This window comes from Saccopteryx leptura, chromosome 1 (genome assembly GCF_036850995.1).
Source record: "Saccopteryx leptura isolate mSacLep1 chromosome 1, mSacLep1_pri_phased_curated, whole genome shotgun sequence".
NCBI lineage: Eukaryota > Metazoa > Chordata > Mammalia > Chiroptera > Emballonuridae > Saccopteryx > Saccopteryx leptura.
Window position 1 is genome coordinate 75722136 of NC_089503.1, and position 18798 is coordinate 75740933.

At 35.5% G+C, this 18798-nt stretch overlaps 1 non-coding gene across 1 annotated transcript; it reads left to right on the forward strand.

Moving 5' to 3' along the window:
• The first annotated feature begins 2279 nt into the window (after positions 1 to 2279).
• LOC136389928 (small nucleolar RNA SNORA17) lies at positions 2280 to 2415 on the forward strand. The gene has a single exon (XR_010748473.1). It is a non-coding gene; the product is annotated as a small nucleolar RNA SNORA17 (small nucleolar RNA).
• The last annotated feature ends 16383 nt before the right edge of the window (positions 2416 to 18798 follow it).

Sequence of the window (18798 nt, forward strand, 5' to 3'; positions counted from 1 at the left end):
AACAATGTTCAGTCACCTACCACACAACAACAGGGTTACATTCTGAGAAATGCATCTTTAGACAATTTTTGTCCTTGTGCAAACATTATAGAATGCACTTACACACACCTAGATAATAAAGCTTACTGCACACCTAGGCTATTTGATACATAGCTTATTATCCTAGGCTACCAACTTATACAGCATGTTACTGTACAAAACATTAATTTAAGCACAAAAGAAAATGATGCAATTAAGAGATGCAGTAAACAGGAGATGCATGAGGCTGCTGTCAGCATAATATAGCATATTGTTTTACAAGAAACTTTTTTTAGTAGAAAGAGTATGTGCTAAAATAATAATAAAATGTATACTATAGTAAATACATGAACTTACCAGTAACAGTTGTTTAAGTGCTGCACATAACTATATGTGCTATACTTTTATACAACCCACAGCACAGTAGGTTTACAACAACATTGCCATAAACATGTGAGTAATGCTTTGTGCTATGTCTCTATAACATCTACAACATCACTAGGCAATAGGAATTTCTCATCTCCACTTTAGTCTTATGAGACCACCATGGTACATGGATCTGTCTTTGGCCAAGGTGCCATTATGTGAAACAAAACAGTAGCATGATTCAGCAACACAAAGTAATGAACTATGAAGCCATGCTAAAACACTTGAAGGCACATTGCTAAGTGAACAAAGTCAATCTGAAAAGGTTACGTACCCTATCATTTCATTTATATGACATTCTGGAGGAGGCAAACTGTAGAGGTAATAAATAGATTAATGGTTACCAGGGATTTAGGAAGGAGAAAGAGTTAAATAGGTTAAAGATTTTAAACTAGTTTATATGATATTACATTTGTAAACACATGATATATATGACACTAAGCATTTGTCAAAGCCCATAGACCTTTATAGCACAAAGAATGAATACTAATGTTTGCAAATAAAGAAATTACTTAGGCAGTTAGGGGATTCTGTAATGGACTTTAGATTATATTAGGGTTCTCAAGAGAAAGAGAACCAGTAGGAGATATCTATCTGTCCATCTATCTATATTCATATATTATATCTATTGTATTTATATATTTATATTCCATACATACATATCAGTATATTTGCATATATATGTATTTATTATAAGAAATTGACTTACACATGATTATGGAGACTGAGAAGTCCCAAGATCTGCAGTTAGTAAACTGGAAACTCAGGAGAGGTGATGTGTAGTTTCTTTCTGTGTCTGATGGCTTGAGAACCAGGAGAGAATATGGTGTGAATTCCAGCCTAAAAGACAGTCTCAAGGCTGGAAGAGACCAATATTCCAGCTCAATAGTTAGGCAGAAGGAGTTCTCTCTTACTCAGTCTTTTTGTTCTGTTCATGTCTTTAAGTGATTGGATGAGGTCCACCCATATAAGGGAGAGCAATCTGCTTTACTCAATCTGCTTACTTACAAATTAAGTATTAATCTCATTCAGAAATATGCTCACAGTCAGACAAATGTCTGGGTACCCTATGACCAAGTCAACACATAAAATTAACCACCACATAGGCCATAATAAAAGAATCTAGCAATACTGCAAATGTATGAAATAACATCAGTGAAGTGGTAGTGGAAAAATGTGCTGATCCAAGTTAACTTTGGAAGTGCGTAAATGCGTAAAGGCTATAAGACTAAAGAAAAAAGAGTTGACCATAAACACAATGCTCTGGTTGATACGACTAAATAATCCTGAGACCACTTACATGCATACTAGAATTCAGTAGTTATGTGTATAGATAGTGGATGGTGGAGTATATTTTATTAGGGATTACCAATCAATCTACTACTGGTGGGTTCCAGGAACAGTGCCATTTTACAAAGAAAGAAAGTCACTTTATTTGAAAATTGCTAGGGTCCTGTTTAAATAATTTGTAGTCATACTTTTTCTGATTGAGCAGTACTTAGCTGTGCAGATGCAGTCACTGAAAAGGCAGATAGATGAACTCATGAAGGTTTCTATTAAATAAGTAATAAAAAAAAAACAGGTAATCAAGACAAATTAATGAAGCCAATTTTTTAAAAGTTCATATTTTAGTTGAAATCAATATATCTTCTTTCCGATTTTCATACATTTTCTTGGAATACCTTTTCATTTCATTTATTTTGTTTGTAGGAATGTCACAAAGCAAAATAAAAATTTACTTTTTAAAAACTAGATTTATCTTAGCACTATTCAATAGTTGAGAGATTTCTATATAATTCTGTTTAGTGTTTAGGTTTTTAAAAATTAAAGATATAATTGCCCCTGGAGGCGTTGCAGACGTAGCTGCGGTGCCACGTCTGCGTCATCAGGTGGCAGAGAAGAAGAGAGGCTGTGTCTGCTAGCCTGGCATCCTGGCCGTGGACGCTGGGTGGTTGATGATAGTCTGACGCCGGTCAAAATAAAAAAACCAAAAAAACAAAATCAAAAAACCAACAAAAACAAAACAAAATAAAAAAATTAAAGATCTATCTTAGATGGACTTATTTGAAATAAGAATACAGATACTAAAGCATTGATCTATCTAAGCATTACAAAATTTCAAGCCCTCTAATATTGTTTCTTGCACGGCCTGCTCAGGGAAATGAAGACCTGAGCGGGGCAACAGAGGATTAAGGAAAATAGAGACATAGATAGAGTTTGGGCTGGCAGTGTCTTTGGAGCTTTGAGCCTGGGTCCTTTGTTATGCCTGTCCAACACTCTATTCATTGTGTTACTGCTGGCCCTGCTCTTAGAACCAATGCCACAAACAGCCTCCAAGTTGTTTTAGTGACCTGCCCTGCCAGGTCCCTCAAGGCCGAGCAGGGCCCTTCCTCTGCTCTCAGCCTCATGTAGACCGGATGCACTCAGATGCAGTGGCTCTCTACAGTTTTTGAGGTCTGCGATTGTCAAACTTCTAAAATTTAATTTGAATGTATTTTAGATTTTTTAAAAATTTAAATATGCTTCTTGGAATTGATTTTAATATAACTATGAAATAATATATTGCACCAATAATTTGCATTAAAATAAAGAATATCAAAATACAATTAAATCAGAGATATAATATTCTGACATGTGTATTAACTCTGGGAATATTTAATTCTAAATCTCATATCAATATTTATAGACATTGTTAGATATGAGTTGAACTTCAGGTCATCTCTGTGAATCACTTGGAGGGTCACTTTTCTTTAGTCATGAGACAAAGTCAAGAAGCAATCTGTCACAAAGCATTTCATCAGTCCATCAACCCACAGACTCAAGTGGTTTCATTATGCATAATGCAAGACACCTAAACCATTCTTATTTCACTGAATTTCAATATGTATCCAATTGAAAGAGAAGAAATTCAGAACATTATATGTTTTTCTTATGGCCCTAGAGCATGCTAATATCAATTCAAGTCAATAATCATTTTATGAGTTGGTAATATATTGTGTATGTTTATATGAAAGATTTTCATTATAGAATGCATTCAGAAGGTAGATTTTCAACAAATCTATCTGAAAATATCTTTTATGACTATTGAAATAAAATGTTCTTAAAAATTCTGTCAACTATTATATACTAATGCTTATGACCCTTTTAAAAATCAATCACGTTGTCTTACCCCCTTAAAATTTATACTGTCAACTATATTTGGCATATGAAACTGTGTATTGATATTTTATGTTTATTTGCTGAACAGGGATTAGAGCTCTTTGTGGCTACTGTGTATTTCAAATATCAGGAGTATAATATTTGTTGTGATAATACAATAATTAATAAGCTAGTAATATATTAATAAGACAAGAAGCCAAGAAACCTTCTCTAGTTATTGGTTGGAATTTGGGCTTAATGTAGATAGAAAACTTGCCTACCTTTCTTACCATTAGGTCCTCAATGCTTAGACAATTATTGAGCATACAGAATGCTCTAAAATATTTATGAATAAATACATGGCTGAATTGAACATCAAAAAGTTATTACAAATAGTTCAATTACAAAGTTGAAAAAAGTGAATAATAATTACTAAAAGCATATATCTGGAATATGCAATAACAGACTGTATTAATGAGTCTATTTATTGTCTCTATCTACAGTTAAGTATGATTTAACTCCAGAGTTTCTTCCCCATATATATCATATATTCATTGCCTAAACTATCCACTTTTTTTTATTATAGAAGTTACTTCTTTTCAAGTTACTGTTTTTTCCATTGAACATTTGTAAATTCTCATTTTGTTGGGAAGATAGTAAGGTTACATTGTAGATAGAATATGTTTTGTTATATATTTTCAGGTTTAATAATTATTACTATATAATCTAATTCACCTTTAAATATTACTGCATTTTAATCACCATGATTTACATTATTTTATCTACCAAGAACATTTAGAATGCCCTTAAAGTCTATGATTTTAGAGGCTAGTTTTTGACAGACATTATGCTGAATACTTTGTATACATTATATTTAATTTTTACATCTCTGCAAAATATTTTTTTTGTATATGTATTACTTTTTTATATAAAGAAACTGAGGCTCATAGACAATGAGTATATTTCCCCAAAACCCCTAGCTACTAAATGATGAAACTGGAACACTTGTTTGTCAGCTGAGTCTCAAGTCTCTTCCTAACTACTGTGTTTTGCTTTTTTGCTCTAGGTGGTGATTTTGGCTATTTCTTCCAAGAAGTTCTTTATACCTTAAATTGAATATCCCTGAGGGCCTGAGCCATTTTAGAAATATCTCTGAAATAGAAAGAAGATTGGCTGGCTAGCCCCTATCTTGAGTTGATTTTCCTCTATAATAGGAGCACATGTCAGGGTCTTGTGATTTCTACAGGAGAATGATTCCTACTAGGGATTTGCAAATGATCATTTTGGCTTTTTAACATTTCTAACCTGACTGGTTGTTTTCCCCCATTTGCCAACTCACGTCATAGCTAGCACCATGATACCTCATAACATATAAATATCATAAATAGTTTAGGTTTTAATTATGTGGTGGCTAACACTAGAAATGAGAGAGAGAGAGAGAGAGAGAGAGAGAGAGAGAGAATTTGATACAATGAAGTAAGGCACTTCACATTTTAAGGAGATTTCATTCATCAAACCTTTTTATTTGCAAGGATTTGGTAAGAGAGAAAAAATTCTTTGTGAATTTATTTTTGTTTTTGATAATATGGTATTACAAGTACTTGTGGTAATTAGTAAAAAACAGAGCCACACACACAAGAGGGACACATAAGTATTAGCTTTCACATGGTTCCTAATGCAGAGTTATATCTCACAGTCTTCTAATGCTTCACAATCCTGGAAAGACTTTGTCAGATGGTAAACTCAATGGACTGATTACAAATGGTTTGCATAGTTGCAGTAATTTCTTTGAATACTCAAAGAGCATGTGAGTACAATAGACAATTCCATAAAAATTTTTCTGAACTTTAAATTTACTTCATATTTAATCAATGTCAATTCTTTGTTAAGTACCCTTGCCTGCAGAGAGCTCTAAAGGATGTCTTGGGTAGCCCCAAAAAGGTATTCATAGAAGTGATCATTAGTAATCATGATTCTCTTGGCTTTTCTCAAGTATTTATCATTCTTTGAAAGGTAAAGTATAGATAGTAATTCTTTTCTGCTTACTGGTAGACTATCCCACCAGACTGAGGTTGGAGTTAGAAGGACAACTAAATGTTCTACTTACCAACCTGTGGAACATTTGATTTTGCAATGTACAAGTTTCCCCATGTATAAAATAGGGATAGAAATATTAATGTTTTCCTCTTTATAGAGATAACAGGCACAGAGTTTTAAGTTAGGCAGATAAAAATCATCATTCTTCCTAGGTGTGTAACATTAGCAAATTAATTTGTGCATCAATTACTGTATCTGAACATGAGGTTAATAAACACTCTGCCATATCATCTTTGAAAGGATAAATATGATGTTTACTGTAGAGTGGTTGGCAAAGTGGCTGGCTAAAAAATTAACTAAATGAGCGGCAGCCGTTAATATTTAAATTAATAACAAGTAACAGGTCTTTATAAAGAGTAACATTTGATACATATTTATGATACACTTCTCTTAATTTTTATAGTTAAGGAGTAGATAATTTGGTTTAGTAAAATTTTAGAACTTCTAACTCGCAAACCAACAGGAGCTGTAAAATTGGTCGGATATTTTGGAATGACGGTCCCCTATGTGATTGCTGTACTAGTGTTTCTGGTGGAAGAAAAGCTTTCAGATTTTCAGTTCAAACAAAGAAATAATTTTCCTCAAAATCTGGAAGTGCACAGAGAAGTGAATAGGTAAAGTCTCATATTGCATTTCGATTTTAATAATATATGTAATCACAAGGATAATAACTTCAAAACTCATTTTACAGATTTAATGAGAGAATATATGCAGACAACCAGCCTTTTCTTGCCATTTACTAACTTCTCAATGGATGTTTGTTCTTTCTCCTTAAAGTATAAACAGCTTGATGGGAAGGATTATAATTTTTGTTCTGTTTCTCAAATCATAGTGCCTTGTATAGAGTAGATGCTCAATATAGGTTTCCCAACAGATGCAATTCACTCATTTCTCAGTGGGTTGTGGTTGCTCAAGTAGGATAGTTCACATCTTTATTGTTTTATTTAGTCAAGTTATGTTTTCTTGTTTTATTTATTCACATCTACTCAGCTAAATGCCAGAGGCTCTAAAATGAACATGACAAAAGGGCTTCTGCCTTTAAGATATCATAGCCTAGAAGGGGAGGCATAACTACAAAAAAAATTGTAATACATTTTAAGTATTTAGGTATGACTCTAACAGAATATTAATGTAGATGCATACAGGTAATAATGTTAGAAACATAAAAATCAAAATGGCACTTTTTTCCAAAGTATCAGATATTTTTAGGAATGAGATGTTTATTATCCTAGTTAGTTTATATTTTATTAATATCACAATACAAAATACCCAGTTTACTTAAATATATTTTTGTGAAAAAAGAACAGTACTCTGTTAGTGCTTCTTTGGCAGTATCAACAATAGTGGGTAAAAGAAATCCACAGAAATCTCTGTGTTCTTAGTTCAACACTCCACATAGTAGATGACTATCTTGGAACTAAAATCAATTGTTTCTTTCATGGCTCTCCAAGTTGTTTGCTACTATATACTATATAGACTACAACTTTTTGGTCTGTTTGGCTTTTGCAGAATAAAAAATGCTGGTTAGTTTTGATTTATCATCCCCATACACAAATTATATTTTTTCCACAGGCATATTTATAGATATTCTTTAAAATAATTCAGATATACTATTTATGCTCTTTCAAGCTGTTGCTTTTGTTTTGTGCTGAAGACAACACCATAGTTCTTTTGAAATATTCTCTTGCTAATACTTTTGAGATAAATGAGCATTTTCTTAAGAGAGATAGCTTTCTGTATTGATAATTTTTATTATTTATTTATTTATTTATTATTTATTGATTTTTAGAGGGGGGGAGAGAGAGAGAGAGAAAGAGAGAGAGAGAGAGAGAGAGAGAAAGTGGAGGAGCAGGAAGCATCAACTCCCATATGTGCCTTGACCGGGCAAGCCCAAGGTTTAGAACTGGCAACCTCAGTGTTCCAGGTGAATGCTTTATCCCACTGCGCCACCACAGGTCAGGCTATTTTTTGAATATATACCTAGTAGTTGGATTATTGGATCATGTGGTAGTTCTATTTTTAATTTCTTGAGGAACCTCCATACTGTTTTCTATACTGGTGGTACCAGTTTTCATTTTCACCAATTGTGGAACAGTGGAACAAAGGTTCCATTTTGTCCACATCCCCACCAGCATTTGTTGTCTTGTCTTTTTGATGATAGCCAATCAGACAAGTGTGAGGTGATACCTCATTGTGGGTTTGATGCTCATCTCCCTCATTAGTGAAGTTAATCACCTTTTTATATAACTGCTGGCAAGTCCTCTTTAGAAAAATGCTGGACCCTGGCTGGTTGGCTCAGTGGATGGAGTGTTGGCCTAGCGTACAGATGTTCTGGGTTCAGTCCCTGGTCAGGGCACACATAAGAAGCAACCATCTGCTTCTCTTTACCTCCCTCTTTCCCTACTCTCTCTCCTGCCATCTCACAGTCAGTGGCTTGATTGGTGTGTCTGGCTCTGGGTGTTGAGGATAGCTTGGTTGAGTTGAGCATTGGCCCCAGACAAAAGTTTCTGGGTAGATTTCGGTTGGGGCTCATGCAGGAATTTGTCTTTCTATATCCTCTCCTTCCACTTAAAAAAAAATAAGAAAAAGAAAAATGTCTCCTTAAAAATTTTGCTCATTTTAAAATTTTGGTTATTTTTTAAAAATTATTAAGTTATATAAGTTTCTTGTTTATTTGGAAATTAACCCCTTATTGGTTATGTGATTTGCAAATAGTTTCTACTATTCTATAAGTTAACTTTTTATTTTGTTGGTAGATTTCTTTGATGAGGTACCACTTGTTTATTTATTTTTACTTTTGTTGCCTCTGCTTTTGGTGTCAAATAAAAAAAAATTGTTGCCAAGACTGATGTCAAAGAGCCTATCCCTTAGATCCATTTTTTTCTTTTCTTTTCTATTTTTACAGTTCCAGGTTAAATTTAAGCCTTTAATTCATTTTGAGCTGACTTTTGTGTATGATGTAAGATAGGTGTCCAGTTTCATTCTCTCACAGGCAGCTGCCCATCTTGTGTGGGAGCTGAACAGACACACTGGTCCATTTCTCATCCTTTCCTTGAAATGGGTTCATCTGCATGCTCTGAAAACTGCTACCTGAGGGTCATACTTCTAAATTATCACAAATCTAGGGACAGGCTATAATATTCCTTGGGGATGATAAAGCTCATGAACTATTCCTCTGCTTCCTTTCTATATAGCCCACCACAAGTTGCCAGTAGTATCATATTTCGTCAATCAGCCTGGCCTGAGCTCTGGTTGTATCTGAAAGCTCTGTGATTACCCCAGGTCCCTTCTTTGTCTCAGCGCCTCCCGGCAGTTGAGGGTGTGCCAGGACTGGACAGTATTCCAAAGGTCAGAATCGCCTGCAGTGTCTAGATGAAAGACCAATGGAATCTGGGCCTTCAGGAGGCAGGTATGTACTGATGTACCTTCCAGGAACAAACTGAAAAATGAACATTTTGCTTATTCCCTCTGAGCTGGGGCCCTGGTGTATAACTGTGGGAGGAGGAGAATATGTTTTTGCCTGTTAAGGACTGCTTCTCTGATTGCTGTGGTCCAGTGGGACTCATGAATGGAAGCCACACTGGCCATCAAAACCAGGTGTTCTGGGCATCGGTCCCTTGGGCAGCATCTGCAAAAGCTGGGCATAAGAGTGCGTCAAGATCCTTCTAGGGAAATATGATACTACTGGCAACTTGTGGTGGGCTATAGAAAGAAAGCAGAGGAATAGTTCATCTTTATCATCCCCAAGGAATATTATAGCCTGTCCCTAGATTTGTGATAATTTAGAAGCATGACCCTCAGGTAGCAGTTTTCAGAGCATGCAGATGAACCCATTTCAAGGAAAGGATGAGAAATGGACCAGTATTCTGTTCCTTCTGCATTGAGTCCTCGGGATGTAGCTGCAGGGCGTGCCTGTAGGCCTGACAGTGACTACCTCTTCATCTGCTGCAGTCCTGTTGGTTCCCCTTCTGAGCAGTGAGCCTCACTGGCATACAGAGCTAGATGTTGTAGGGGCCTGTCCCTCCTATGGGAGTCTTTAAAAGTGGTGGTGCTAAATGTGGGGTTCAAACCCATTGCTCCCCAAGGAGAAGCTTGGAGTGAGAGTTACCCCCTGAATATATGATATGGCACTGTTCTAGAAGTGAGGTTTGTGAGAGCGTGTCTCAGGGGTTCAAAATGAGTTATGCAAAGATGTGCCTCTATAGTGTGTAGATTATTTTTAAGTAAAGGCAACTGAAGCCCCGTGGGCTCAAGAGAAGCTTCTGCGCTCCCAATTTCTACCCATTTAGCTACCTAGAAGAACTTAAATGAGGGGCATTACCCATCATAAGAGTTATCACTAGAAATAATTTTTCATGACCTATCTATAGGGCAGGGAAAACTCCTAATTACTGATCACCTACTCTTCTTATTGTCCTGCAATGACTCTTTGAAGCGCCAAGGCACCTTACCTCATCCTCAGTTCAGAATGCCGTATCTATCTATTTTAACTTCCTGTCTCTGAACCTCCATGTATGTGGGAGTCTCTGCTCTCTCATGTTTGTGTATTGCTATGTGTGTGTGTGTGTGTGTGTGTGTGTGTGTGTGTGTGTATAAAGCCTGGTTATTTTCTCTTGTTAATCTATCTCAGGTAGATTGTTAGACCAGTTGAAAGAACCTTAGGTTAGGGGAAACTTTCTTTCTTCCCCGAACTTTCCTACCCACTGCGACATGGGTATTTTCTCTCACCTAGCATGGAGAAGTGAAGGGCCAGTTACTGGAGTTCTTTCTGAGGCAGCTGTTCCACGTGCAGCTGTTCACAGGGTGCACCTGTGGGACGAGGGGAATTCAGGAGCCTGTCATGTCACCGCTTTTGTTGACCTCTTGACACTCTTACCCTTAGAATAAAAGAAAATTAGCCAGGAATAACAATGATTGTTATTTACTACACCCACGGATGATTTGGCACTACCTCCATTGTAGATGGGTGCTGCATTTCATGACAGAAACATGAAGAATGATAGTGCTGTGTGATCAAACACAACAAAAGAAAAATGTAGATGATCATTATAGCATAGCTGCGATTGATTTAGAGAAATTTATTCTTAAACATACATGCACCCGCAAGCACAAGTGGTGAATTCCCTAAGAATAAAACTATCATTGGACTTCTTCAGTAAAGGTTATACAATTATACAATAAATCATTGTATCATACTTAAAGCTATTTCTTTTTATTTTTGTGTCCCTGTTGCTTATTTAGTATTGTGAAATAAATCATGAGACATAATTTCTAAGATAATAGAAAAATTTGGAAAAGAAGAGAGAACAAGTTAGTCATTTTCCTACCACCCAGACACAAGCACAGGTAATGATTTAAGTGTTCTTTTTTCCTCCTAATATTTGTTTAATCCAGCATTTGGTTTAAAAAACAACTCCTGCCTGACCTGTGGTGGCGCAGTGGATAAAGCCCTGAAAACAAAATCAGTATCTGTCTTGAACTGCTGAGAATCATTAAAAAAAATCTTGTAAGATTATTGATGGTGTCTTACCAGGAGGTGGCGCAGTGGATAGAGCGTTGGACTGGGATGCCAAGGACCCAGGTTTGAGACCCCAAGGTCGCCAGCTTGAGCTCAGGCTCCTCTGGTTTGAGCAAAAAGCTCACCAGCTTGGACCCAAGGTCACTGGCTCAAACAAGGGGTCACTTGGTCTGCTGTAGCCCTCTGGTCAAGGCACATATGAGAAAGCAATCAATGAACAACTAAGGTGTCTGCAATGCACAACGAATAACTGATGATTGATGCTTCTCATCTCTTCGTTCCTGTCTGTCTGTCCTTGTCTTTCCCTCTCTCTGACTCTCTCTCTGTCTCTGTTAAAAAAAAAAAAGATTATTGATGGTGATGCTTCTCTGTTCCTTTTCTCGGTTAGTATCAAAGAACTGTAATGGTGTTATGATCTCATGTTCTCCTTAGAAAAGAAGATCTCCTCTTTTATTCTCGTTTCTCCTTTCTCTCCTCATCAATTCTCTTCTTTATTTCTATATTCAACTTGCTTTGCTTAGAGTACATAAAATCCCATTTCATTACATCATGTTTTCATTTGTGTAAAATGTTTGTTGTACTAAAGATATTTTATTGTTACTAAATATTAAAAAATAAAAAGACCAGGAATGTTGAAAATTAAAAGAGACTAAAAATATTTTTCTTCTTAACTCCCTTATGAATTATACACAGATTTTCAAGTGTATAATGTTTGAATCAATTTTATATTCTAGGGTTCTCTATAGGCCCATTGTAGCTCTTTTATTTATAACCTTTCTCATGTGCACAGCTTCTTTCTGTATATTTTGAAATAATGATATTAGCTTAATCATAACTTTAATTAGGAAACAATTATAGTAGCAATAATTATACTTAATTTCTCATTTTGATTTGCCTATAAGATAGAGATCATACACTCTTATTAAACAATCCTTTTGGAGTACATATTTATACTGTATTATAAGTTAACTTTAACAGGTTAGACAAAACTCCAATTTCTGCTCTTACGAGTAATGCCAATTATGCTCATGTGTTTATGATTGTAGTTTTAACTGCAATACTGTCTTATATCTTAGGGTAACTGTTAAATATGTGGAATCTACAGGCATACCTCTCCTCTGGCCCCATCCTTCTCTGCCCCACATAGATCACAAATCTTTTTTCTTTCTTTCTTCTTTTCCAAGTGAGAGGAGAGGAGAGGAGATAGAGACAGACTTTGCATGCCCCCTGACTGAAATCTACCCAGCACCCTCTGTCTTGGGCGGTGCTCTGCCTATCTGGAGCCCTGCATGCAACTGAGCTATTTTTAGTGCCTGAGGCAGAAACTCCCCAGAGCCATTCTCAGTGCCTGGGGCGGATGCTCTTGAACCAATCCATGCTTGTGAGAGGGAAAGAGAGAGAAAGAGAAGGGGAGGTGAAAGGCGAAGAAGCAGATGGTCACTTCTCCTGCATGCCCCGACCAGGAATTGAACCTGGGACACTCACACACTGGGATGACACCTACCACTGAGCCAACCAATCAGGGCCTGTATCACTAATCTTGACATTAGTCTCACATTTCCCTAAGTGAGCCATTATAGCCAGTCTCATTAGTTAACTTTTTCCACTTCTACTTATTCTCTCCTTATATTCTTATTACTGGTATTACAGGGATCTTTCTTCATCTAGCACAGGTATAGATTTCAACATACAGAATATAAATAATAAATGTGTATTAGTTTGCAAAGGCTGCTTGAACAATGGAGGCTGAAAGTTCAAGATCAGTGTTAGGCAGGCAGATTTGATTTTTCTAGGTCCTCTCTTGTTGGCTGGCAGATGGCTGCCAGCTTCTTGTGTCCTCACCTGGCATGGTATGCATGCCTCTGCTGTTTCATCCTCTTCTTACAAGACACCACTCATACTGGGTGAGGTCCTCACCCTAACATCCTCATTTTAACTTAATAACTTCTTTAAACATCTTATCTCCATATATGGTTACATTCTGAAGTATTGGTGGTTGGAGCTTCAACATAATGAAGGGTGACAGAGTTCAGTCTATACAAATTGAAACCTTCGAAGATGAGCTATTAAAATTCTAAACACTTCAAGTTTATAAAATGAAACCTGGGCTAATTAATTTCTAGGATTATCTAATAATGATGAATGTGTTAGTGCTAAAGCACAATAGTCAAACATGTTTTAAATCATTAGCCTTGAAGTTGCCAAATTTTTGAACTGCAAAAAATAGTTGGGTACTATAAAATAGAACTATGTTTGCTCTATGAGAATTTTTCTCAGTTATGCTTATACTAAATTATATCAATGAATCGCAAAGCCTGACATTTCTAGATTAGTCAAATTTATGAGTTAAAATACTGGAGACATGTTAAATTGTAAAGATATGATGTATTTATTCCCATTTATTTCAACAAAGGTTAATTGGATGTGTACTCTGTGACGCTGGGTTGTTCTCTAGCCCAGATGGCCTGGCACTTTTCTAAACTCTTATCAACCAGAGAACAACAGAGCCCCATTAACAGAATAACTGTAGGAAATCTATCCCATTCGAGCCTTTTAAACTGAAGCTGCAAAGGCTCTGGAGAGGGCTCACATTGCAGAACACAGAACGTTTATTTTGAAATAACCCCACTTGACATGACCTTGTTTCCTCTTTCTTTTTGTCTGTCTTCCTGGGGAATTCCTACCCCCTAATCCTACTTTGCAATACCCAGCCTCCCTGATTCTTCCTCTCTCCAAAAAGAGAATCACATATGGTTTTACAAATTATTTTAAAAATTCACAGCCCTTTATCAAACAGAGCAACTTAGTTATGGCATTATTTTACTACATGATTTTAGAAATTTCATCTTCTTTCCCCACCTAAACAAGTTATCTACATATTATTTTTTTAGAAAAATGAGTTTTCTCTTTGAGCAAGTTCAAGTAGTAAATAAATTACAAAATGAGCATAGTTTTTCTCATTTTTTGTTTCTTCATTCTTTTATAAACTATCTATCTACATCTCTACCTATTATCTGTCTATCATCAACCTCTACATTCATTCATTCATTTGAAAATCATTTGCTCTATGGTCAACTAGTTACCATTATATAGTCTTTGAGATCATGTAATGTAATCCAACCCTCTGACCTTATGGATGAGAATGAGATGATGTCTGGAGAAATTAAGTGTTCTTCTCAGGTAATTGATACCAGGGCTAGAACCACACTTTATGTATCTTGATTCTTACCTTTCCAGATCTTGATTGTCTCTTCTATTAAATAAGGATAACAATGAAGGCAAAGGGCTGAAATAGACACTTTTAACTCATGCACACATTTTTAAATTCCTATTTATTCTTTTTTTAATTGATTTTAATTTATTGTGTTTAGATAGATTCTAGTGTTGCTCCAAATGTATCTCCCCTCCCCCATATTCCCCTCAACATCTCTTTTACCCTCCTCCCCAAAGGGCCCTCCCCTCTTCTTTTCAGGTTTATCCCATCCTACCATCCCCTTTCCCTCTGTCCTCTTTTCCTCTGGTCCCTTTGATTTCCCCTCTGTCTCAATTCTGTCCCTCAGTTCACATTGTTCATTGGATTCCTCAAATGAGTGAGGTCATATCCTGTTTATTCTTAAAGTTTATACTCAAGCCTGACTTTTTACCTATGGTATGCTCTCCAAACCTCCATAGGGCTTTATGTATTCTTTTTCAGTTTTCTAATTTTACTTGTTACTCCAAAATATATCTTCCCCATTGCAAACAAAACCACCAATTCAAAAACACAAATAGAAATGGCATTATGAAGATGACACACTGTTAAGGAATAACCAAGACTGCTGGCTATCACACTATCAGAGTGTCTGACCTAGGACAAAATGACTGGCTCTGGTGTCAGTGCACATCTGCTACCACTGGGTACCCTACTCCATGACACTGGGCTCAACTCTACTGCAACCATGGTGAATGAATTCTAATTGACTAAGCTTCATTCTGCTTCCCCAGGATTCAAATTCCTAAGTGGAAGCTTATACTTGGCTATGATTGGGTATATACCCATGCTGTACATTGTGATGTCCAAGATTGCAGCTGATAAAGTGGATACTGAACACTTGAAGTGTGGCTAGTCTGAACTGAAATGGGCATAAGTGCAAATTACATACAAGATTTTAAAGATTTACCCTGCTCTTCTCAAATAAATTGTTCATTAATAGTTTTTATGTAGATTATATATTGAAATGATAATATTTTAAATTTATAGGATCATATTAATATTGTTATTTAATATTATTAGAAAATTGTATTAAGATTATCTTTACCTTTTGCTTTAAAATGTGGCTTTCAGAAAATTTAAAATTACATATGGCCCACATTTGTGACACAATTTATACTATTTCTATCAGACAGTGGTCATCTGACATCCTCATTTTGATAATATCAATATTTTGAGGGGATTTTACCAAAAAGGAGGACTTACATTCATTTATAATTATTTAGACCAGTTTGTCCCATATTCTGGTTATTTCTTTTTCCCTAGAACATGATAAAATCTCATTTTCTAGATTTTCTCATTTAACAGAATCCTTCAGTATAGATTCTTTCCTTGGGACCTAATAGTTCCTTATTAAATATTTGCTGAAATTGCTAGTTGCATATCTGTGATGTTATAGAATAAGGTGACCAACTTTTTTACAATGAAAAGAAGGGCAAAAATAAGTGGAAAAAACAATATCATAAAAAAAGAAACATTTTATTCATTGCAACAATAATACATTATAATATGATAAATAATAATAAAAACAGTTTTAATATTTTATATTGTAATTATGCTTACATGATTATTAATTTTTAATAATAAATGCTAGAAAAAAGTACTCATTTAGATAGTATTATCTAAATGAGTTCTTTTCCACTGAATGAATATTTTTTGTCAATGTATCATCTTGTAACAATATATTGGAAATATCTGAAAAAGAAATATCCTTCATATTGAATTTTATGGTAAGTGCTGCAGCTAGAGTATCAACATTCAATCTCCATTTCTCACTTGTCCAAAAGTCATTAGCAATTGAAAAAACTCTTTCAACTGCTGCATTAGTTCCAGGGCAGCACAATGCAAATAGAACAAGAATAAATAAATTTTCATATGGAATGTGTTCATTTTTTAAATGGCTGAATATTTCCACCCATATTTTACCAATTTCAACATGTTCATTTTCCCATTGTATTAATTTTTTAGAATTTAAATATACATTCAGTATTCTAATTTCTTCAAAGAGACCATTGTCATCTATTTTGATGTCTGGCATTTCTTTAGATAAAAACTCAAGACAAGATTCAATATCTATCCAATATACTTGCGATAAAGTCAAACAACACCATTGAAAACTGTTATTTCCCGTGATGCTTGTTTGAGACCATTCTTCAATATATTGAAAACATGTCTGGTAAAAATTCTGTACTTCTTTGATAAACTTTTCTGTTATGCCTGGATTTGATTCCTCTAAGTCTGACAATTTTCTTTTTATAATTAAAAAAAGAAATATTTCTTCAAAATGAGATTTATATTGAAGGAAAATTTACTCAAAATAAGACTAACTTCCATAGCTGAAATCTTTTGAATCGTTTTGTGAAAAATAGATGCTTGATTATGTATAAAATACATTAATATCTCAGATATTTTATTATTGAAAAACAATTCCAGGATTTTAGGACATTTGTCTAAACTTAAAAAATATGAACAGAGGTTCAAATGATTGTGGAACACACTCTATAGCAGGTATTAGAGCAAGCTATATAACTTTTGAATATCCTAAAAGTTTCAACATTTGCTTCTTCACAAAATTGTTTTGAAGTAGCAACCTGAACAGTAAAACAACTAAAATGCAATAAATTGTAGTTATTACTTCTACATAAATTGGCATGGCACATATGCTTTGTTGATTGCGTTTGACAAAGTATGTGCATTACAATCTATTCCTAGTATTTTCTTTTGGAGTAACTCTTGTATTTTTACATACACATTATTCACCCCTTTACATCTTCGCCCACCCAAATTTGTATTTGTATTATAGCCGTTAGTGCAACAACTTTGGATTTCAAATTGTATTTATTTATTACTCTGTATAGATAGTTTGAAAAATTTCAGAAGTTTTACCCTCAATGGATTTTAAATTTAAAATTTTTACTTGAATGCCCTTGGTAACATTAAAATATCTTCCTATTATTGGTTATAATTTAATTTCATTATGATTTTATGCATCAGATTAAATCATTGCAAATGCTGCAGTATCCAAGTCCTCTGTAAGTATTTTGTCACAGTAATTTTTTTTTTCTTACAGATACAGAGAGTCAGAGAGAGGGACAGATAGGGACAGAGAGACAGGAACAGAGAGAGATAAGAAGCATCAATCATTAGTTTTTTGTTCAACACTTTAGTTGTTTATTGATTGCTTTCTCATACGTGCGTTGACCGCGGGCCTTCAGCAGACCGAGTAACCCCTTGCTCAAGCCAGCGACTTTGGGTCCAAGCAGGTGAGCTTTGCTCAAACCAGATAAGCCCGTGCTCAAGCTGGCAACATCGGGGTCTCAAACCTGGGTCCTCTGCATCCCAGTCCAACATTCTATCCATTGCGCTACCACCTGGTCAGGCTGTCACAGTAATTTTTAAATACTGATTTCAAAATAGCCTTACATTTTGTCCTGGCACATGAAAATTTTGCATTGTGAAACTTTTTCAATAATTTAGTCGTACAATTCATACTACAAAAACTTTAATTGTGAATTATGGTATGAAATGCAAATGATCCCTCCATTGCAGCCAACTGTTTTTTATCTTCAGAAAAATTTGAAGTTTAAAAATCTTGTTATTTTACAACTGGAAGCTGATGCATCTAACAATTGCTTATGTTTGTTAGTGGTTGTAAAATCAGTAGCCAAGGCTACCATCATAGCAGCCTGGACCATGCAGGTTCCCATTGGATTCAGACAGTCAGTAAAGAAACAACGGAGCCAAAAACTGATGGGCCATCACCTTTAATTCTAGCTTGCACCCAGTGGGCAAGTAAAAACACACACTGGGCTCCAAAACCCACTCACATTCAGTGCTCATAGCTACTGACTTATCCAAGTTTCCTAGAATCAAAGATTTCTAGCTCACCAGACTTATTCACCTCTATTTCCCATCTCTTTCCTTCTCCCTGCACAAACTCTGCACAAACTGGCCTCTCACTCAACACTCCGCCATTTTGGCTGCTTCTCCTGGCCTCCTCCACGTGGCCTTTCTCTGCTCTCTCTTCTAATGCTAATCTCAGGAACTAAGAGAGCAAGCTCCCATTCTGCCCCCATTTTATAGTGCAGAAATCAAAACCTTTAATCCAATATACAAAATAGGGCAGTCTCTAATATAAAGTCACTTATCTGGGGCATGAGATTACACCACCCCACATCAAAAAGGGTGGGAAAGGCTTAGTCCTAAAACCAAGCCCCAGGCTACAAGGATCCTGCCTGCCCACAGCCCGCTCCCAACACACATTAATATCATCTGGGTGACAGGCTTCCATGTGGGCAGCGCCATCTTTAACAAAGTGAGCATAATATATTTTATCTGCCCAATAGTGGTC